Source organism: Schistocerca cancellata, chromosome 9, assembly GCF_023864275.1.
Source record: "Schistocerca cancellata isolate TAMUIC-IGC-003103 chromosome 9, iqSchCanc2.1, whole genome shotgun sequence".
Lineage (NCBI taxonomy): Eukaryota > Metazoa > Arthropoda > Insecta > Orthoptera > Acrididae > Schistocerca > Schistocerca cancellata.
In genome coordinates, this window is record NC_064634.1 from 122313166 (window position 1) to 122320307 (window position 7142).

General features: G+C 43.3%; 1 non-coding gene across 1 annotated transcript; it reads left to right on the forward strand.

Moving 5' to 3' along the window:
- Positions 1-6050: 6050 nt before the first annotated feature.
- Positions 6051-6125, forward strand: Trnas-cga (transfer RNA serine (anticodon CGA)). The gene has a single exon. It is a non-coding gene; the product is annotated as a tRNA-Ser (tRNA).
- The last annotated feature ends 1017 nt before the right edge of the window (positions 6126-7142 follow it).

Here is a 7142-nt window from a genome sequence, read left to right on the forward strand (position 1 = left end):
ATCTTGCTGGCCAGGGTAGTTGACTTACACCTTCTAGAGCACGTTGGGTGGCACGGGATACATGCGGACGTGCATTGTCCTGTTGGAACAGCAAGTTCCCTTGCCGGTCTAGGAATGGTAGAACGATGGGTTCGATGACGGTTTGGATGTACCGTGCACTATTCAGTGTCCCCTCGACGATCACCAGTGGTGTACGGCCAGTGTAGGAGATCGCTCCCCACACCATGATGCCGGGTGTTGGCCCTGTGTGCCTCGGTCGTATGCAGTCCTGATTGTGGCGCTCACCTGCACGGCGCCAAACACGCATACGACCATCATTGGCACCAAGGCAGAAGCGACTCTCATCGCTGAAGACGACACGTCTCCATTCGTCCCTCCATTCACGCCTGTCACGACACCACTGGAGGCGGGCTGCACGATGTTGGGGCGTGAGCGGAAGACGGCCTAACGGTGTGCGGGACCGTAGCCCAGCTTCATGGAGACGGTTGCGAATGGTCCTCGCCGATATCCCAGGAGCAACAGTGTCCCTAATTTGCTGGGAAGTGGCGGTGCGGTCCCCTACAGCACTGCGTAGGATCCTACGGTCTTGGCGTGCATCCGTGCGTCGCTGCGGTCCGGTCCCAGGTCGACGGGCACGTGCACCTTCCGCCGACCACTGGCGATAACATCGATGTACTGTGGAGACCTCACGCCCCACGTGTTGTTGAGCAATTCGGCGGTACGTCCACCCGGCCTCCCGCATGCCCACTATACGCCCTCGCTCAAAGTCCGTCAACTGCACATACGGTTCACGTCCACGCTGTCGCGGCATGCTACCAGTGTTAAAGACTGCGATGGAGCTCCGTATGCCACGGCAAACTGGCTGACACTGACGGCGGCGGTGCACAAATGCTGCGCAGCTAGCGCCATTCGACGGCCAACACCGCGGTTCCTGGTGTGTCCGCTGTGCCGTGCGTGTGATCATTGCTTGTACAGCCCTCTCGCAGTGTCCGGAGCAAGTATGGTGGGTCTGACACACCGGTGTCAATGTGTTCTTTTTTCCATTTCCAGGAGTGTATAAACGACCTAGTAGATAGTGTCGGAAGTTCCATGCGGCTTTTCGCGGATGATGCTGTAATATACAGAGAAGTTGCAGCATTAGAAAATTGTAGCGAAATGCAGGAAGATCTGCAGCGGATAGGCACTTGGTGCATGGAGTGGCAACTGATCCTCAACATAGACAAATGTAATGTATTGCGAATACATAGAAAGAAGGATCCTTTATTGTATGATTATATGATAGCAGAACAAAAACTGGTAGCAGTTACTTCTGTAAAATATCTGGGAGTATGCGTGCGGAACGATTTGAAGTGGAATGATCATATAAAATTAATTGTTGGTAAGGTGGGTACCAGGCTGAGATTCATTGGGAGATTCCTTAGAAAATGTAATCCATCAACAAAGGAGGTGGCTTACAAAACACTCGTTCGACCTATACTTGAGTATTGCGCAACAGTGTGGGATCCGTACCAGATCGGGTTGACGGAGGAGATAGAGAAGATCCAAAGAAGAGCGGCGCGTTTCGTCACTGGGTTATTTGGTAACCGTGATAGCGTTACGGAGATGTTTAACGAACTCAAGTGGCAGACTCTGCAAGAGAGGCGCTCTGCATCGCGGTGTAGCTTGCTCGCCAGGTTTCGAGAGGGTGCGTTTCTGGATGAGGTATCGAATATATTGCTTCCCCCTACTTATACCTCCCGAGGAGATCACGAATGTAAAATTAGAGAGATTAGAGCGCGCACGGAGGCTTTCAGACAGTCGTTCTTCCCGCGAACCATACGCGACTGGAACAGGAAATGGAGGTAATGACAGTGGCACGTAAAGTGCCCTCCGCCACACACCGTTGGGCGGCTTGCGGAGTATAAATGTAGATGTAGATGTAGATGTACTATTCGAGTGACATGCCTGTAATTTATACCAATTTAGGTTTACACTAATAGCTTTCTAAAGACACGTCGATCGACAAAATCAGATGAACCGTTTAGGTTTTGGAAATTCGTGTTCGGCTGTTACTTGCATAATTTATCGTCAGATACTAAACTTTAAACTAATAAAGATATTGAAAATCTGATTACACCATCAGAATCGCCGTGCAAATAATGGTAATGTTCATGTTCCTTTTTAATGTATCATGATTTCTCTGGCTATTATTAATTTCTACATGAACTGAGAAATGTCTGCCATTACGGTTTCACAAAGTCCGCCATCTTTGGCACTTCCCAGCATACAAGTCTCCTTCATCGACACAAAGCACAGTCCTCGACCCAGCGTCAACATGCAATTCCCAGCCACGAAGTCGGCCTGAATCAAGCGCTGGGGCTTTCTCAATAAAGCTACGACCGTTAACAGCAACAATACTGATTGTTGGCAGGTCTGTCTTCCTGCGTTTGCTCTACAGCCTTCGAAGCTGACACACTTTCTGTACTTTCCGGAAACCCTCTAACCTAAAACGGAACTGCGGCATATTGAAGACTTGCCAACGAGCTGTCCGTATTCCGTAACAGTAACTTAAGATGTGTATTAAAATCTGGCAACGAAAGCAAATAGTTTTCTGAAATCCGTACATATTACAGATGAGCCACAAATAATTTTGGTGAATTTGTTGAAGAATAAAAACATTTTATCTAGCAGCCACTACCCAGGCAGGAACAAGATTTATAACAGAGAAGCTGGAAATTCTAGACACAAAAGAAGAAGCAGTGGTAAAAGTAAAGCGGCCGAGTAGCAGTGGCTAATGTGTGCAGTGAAAGTGGTAGAATATTGTGTGATTCGTGGAGTATGAAGTGGTGTGGAAACTGAAGATTTTTTGGGATGAAATGCGACTTTGCATATCACGTAATTAAGATTGCCACTAGGTAAAACTGAAAGCAATGGGGGTCATAAACCCAAAAAGTGGGAAATTTATAAGAAATATCGATCAACACATATTACTCTACTGTCCACAGCTGTTAGCAAGGAATGGAGCCTAGAAATCAGACAATAGCTAGACAGAAACTTTACAACTTCTAGCTCGTAATCTACATATGACATGGCGTAACGAATTCACGAAGTTATTTAAACTAGTGTACGCATCAGTAAAAAAGGTTTCCCCCATTTCGTTACAGGCAATCAGTCTCCTAAGAGGTATCCTACTATGCACAGTGAGTGGCTGGCAGCAAAATTAGCAATTGGAATTTCCTTCTTAGTTTAGAGGACCACCAGATGAATCGAGGTTTACTGATTGTGTTGTTGATAAATACAATAACTAGTGTATGGACAAAATCACATTGGATACATAAAGTAACTCGTTAGTAATTATAAATGATTGACTATCAGTCATGCAACGACCAGTGTTTTCAGTCTGCCTGATGTGTAACGCAGCTCTGGAAATTTGTGAAAGTAATGTCAAGCAAATGATGTTGCAACTTGGAACAGTCATTGACCCACAGATAACGCAACAATTGGGAGGGCTGAATCCTAAATTATACGTGTCTTTTAAAACATTTACGCCTTTGGACGTGCAAATCAAATAAAAGAATACGTTCGTCGTTGACAATTATCTAGAATAATGAGATGTATGTGACAATTATTTTATATCAAGTAATGAATTCTCCAATAAACGTAACCACGTGACAGTGTCGTGCAAATCAAATAAAAGAATACGTTCGTCGTTGACAATTACCTAGAATAATGAGCTGTATGTGACAATTATTGTGTATCAAGTAATGAATTCTCCAATAAACGTAACCACGTGACAGTGTTATAAAGCGACACTGGTGTATGCAAAAGAACAATATCCAATGAATATTGCTCAGTGTGTAGAGTACCGAAAATTAAATTTTGCAACGGATTTCATTTATTAAATCCTTACGATAAACCCGTCTGCGGCAGCATTCTGCGGTCTGGTTGTAATTTAAATTAATACCAAAAGCGGCGCATGAAGTGCTATAGTTTGGACGGGGCTCTGTTTGAACTGTGCCTCTTTGGAAAAAAAAAAACACTTGAGGCAGATGCCATTAACAGTTCATTTGATCGGCTCATTCCTGTACCGGGCTGAGGAGTAAATCCTCCGTATTTTTATGTGAAAATTATTAAAGCTTTTTAAATTAAACAAACTTTATTAACAGTCTAAATCTTTATTTCTCATGTCTACATGTTTAGTTATCAACATAGCTACCCTGGCATTGAACAAATTTCTCCCAACGAGAGACCCGTTTGTTGATACCGTCACTATAGAATGCCTGTCTTAGTAGACGGAGCCAAAACTTCACCTCTGCTTACACCACTTCATCATAACCGAAGTGATGAAGGGTTTCTTTAAGTTTTGGAAAAAGATGAAAATCTAATAGGACCAAGTCCGTATTGTAGAGAGGGTGATAGATGACGTTGAACCCAACGTGTTCGATTGTTGCAGAATTCTCAGCGTTTTTTTTTTGTCATGTTTAGCACCTTTTTTTCCTTTGTTTGAACATTTTCTTTTCTGTTTGAAAACCCTTTAATAAAATGGAACTACAAAAAAAAAAGCCAAGTGCCACCGTCACTTTTCATCCTATAACAAAAAAAATCTGGTCCACTTCAGGCGTTGGCTCCTGGCTAAACCTACCCCAGAGAGTTGCCTATATACCAGGGGAAATATGGGAAATCAAGGTTAGGGGTATCCTTACAAACAAAACTAAATCTTCCTTTTCCTGAATTTTATTTTTATTGTTTTCATGTTATTTTATTTTTTTGTTTAGTTTTGTTGTGTAATTGATCAGAGGCCTTCTGCGCCCCGCTGGTAATATGTTGAGTCACGTCTTCTCGTGTCTGATCTGACATTGTCATACTGATTGTGGAGGAACTCCTGGAATTCGTGCTTTCAGTTTTATAAGTGATTCTCACGCACCGACGGAATTAAGTTAATACTGCCATGATACACGCTACAATTCGGGGCTCTCTGGCAAAAGAGGGCTGCTGCGAAGCACGAAAGTCGATTGAGTAATATCCATAACACGTATAATCTCGAACGATAGTGAGAACAAGCATTACTTTTCAGCATTCCCTCGCAGGAAGAAGCCAACATGAAAGATCGGGTGACTGGCAATGGTTCAGGTAGCAGTTCGCCTCAAACATTTATGAAACAGTGTGAAATACGTTAATACTGCTTTCATATGAGAGAGAGAAAGTTATGTTACCGTTAGACAATCTTTGGTCTTGTTGTGACATTGTCTTTGCCTCTGCGCAGTATGTCGCATTCTTAGTTGAAGTGTGGTAGGCGATGGACGCATTCAGTCGTGCTGTGTTGATTTGTGATTGTACCTGTTAGATGAAGAAAAATTTATTGTAAAGGACTGCGAGGACGAATAAAATGTATATATTAAAAGGCGAAAAGAATATGAATTTTTCATGATTTTTTTTGTATTTTTTTTTTAAGAAAAGGAGAAGAAGTTTGAGTGAGATACGACTGCAGCACTGCGCAGCTAGTTTGTCGGAGTGATTATTGTCAGCTAGCCAACGTTTTGCTTTGTTTACTTGCTCAGCGCTAAGAGAAAGACCACCCCACTTCCCTGAGTCATGCATTAAGATATTAGCTGATTAAGCTGCCTGGTTTTCATAGAAATTCTTTGTTAACATTGTACTCATTTTTCATCGTTGTTCAGTTTGTTAAGCATAGTATTGTTCAGACCAATGTTACGTGTGAAAATCACGTGAAATTTTACTCTGTCTTTTTCAATACATACTTCATTCTAAAATCGTTGCCTTGGAATATCATTTCATAGGAAAACTTACTCCCCCAGCCCACTGTTAAAGGTTTATCATTACGCCTTATCACATTGCACCATTTGGTATGCAACAGTTTGAATACTGAAACTTCCTGGCAGATTAAAACTGTGTGCCAGACCGAGACTGGAACTCGGGACCTTTGCCTTTCGCGGGCAAGTGCTCTACCAACTGAGCGACCCAAGCACGACTCGCGCCCCGTCCTCACAGCTTTACTGCCGCCAGTACCTCGTCTCCTACCTTCCAAAGCTGTGAGGAGGGGCCGTGAGTCGTGCTTGGGTGGCTCAGTTGGTAGAGCATTTGCCCGCGAAAGGCAAAGGTCCCGAGTTCGAGTCTCGGTCCGGCACACAGTTTTAATCTGCCAGGAAGTTTCATATCAGCGCACATGCCGCTGCAGAGTGAAAATCTCATTCCAGTTTGAATATTGTTTAGAAAATTTACTTAACAATAGGAATCGAGCTTAGCCGCGGCATACTTGCTGATTACTGTTCTGCTTTGCGGAAATCTGTAACAATATTGTCAAGACGCGAGGTAAGGGAAATTCTGATTAGGGCCAGATAATTCTTTTACTTCAGTTGCGTATTTAATATGAAGACAAGTTGTACTAAGGTCAGTTATAGTTCAGATCAAATTAGGTTCTGTTTAGTCAAAGGTTAGCATAAGCGTTTAAGTTGGATAACAATTTGTGGGTACATAGTTTTGGCACCACGTAGATTTTCTATAGAGTGGGATGTAAATTTGGGCTAAATTTCATACAGAAACTCAGAGTGGGGAACTTACATCAACTTCGGTTTTGGCTAATAAAAGTATAGTAACCGTGGCTCCAAGTATTGCAATTATCAAAGTCACAAATTCAAACGCATTTTACTCTCCAAAATCCGATACGTGCTTTCCGGCCAGCCAGGGTGGCCGAGCGGTTCTAGGCGCTACAGTTTGGAGCTTCGCGACCGCTACGGTCGCAGGTTCGAATCCTGCCTCGGGCATGGATGTGTGTGATGTCCTTAGGTTAGTTAGGTTTAAGTAGTTTAAGTCCTAGGGGACTGATGACCTCAGAAGTTAAGTCCCATAGTGCTCAGAGCAATTTTTTTCGTGCTTTCGGGAAACTTACGATATTCAGAACGTAGTATTTATCTGTTGTGAATATCAAACTGACAGCCATATTATATGAAAGGTCATGTGTTAACCTAAATGAAAACAAGGAAGATACATGTCCCTTCGACAATGAGGTTACTAGAGACGAACTCTGACTATGGAAGGGCGAAGCAAATCGGCAGTGCCCTTTTCAAAAGAACCAACCCAGCATTTGGGTTAAGCTATTATAGGAAATCACGAAAAATCTAAATTCGCGTGGCTGGACGGAGTTT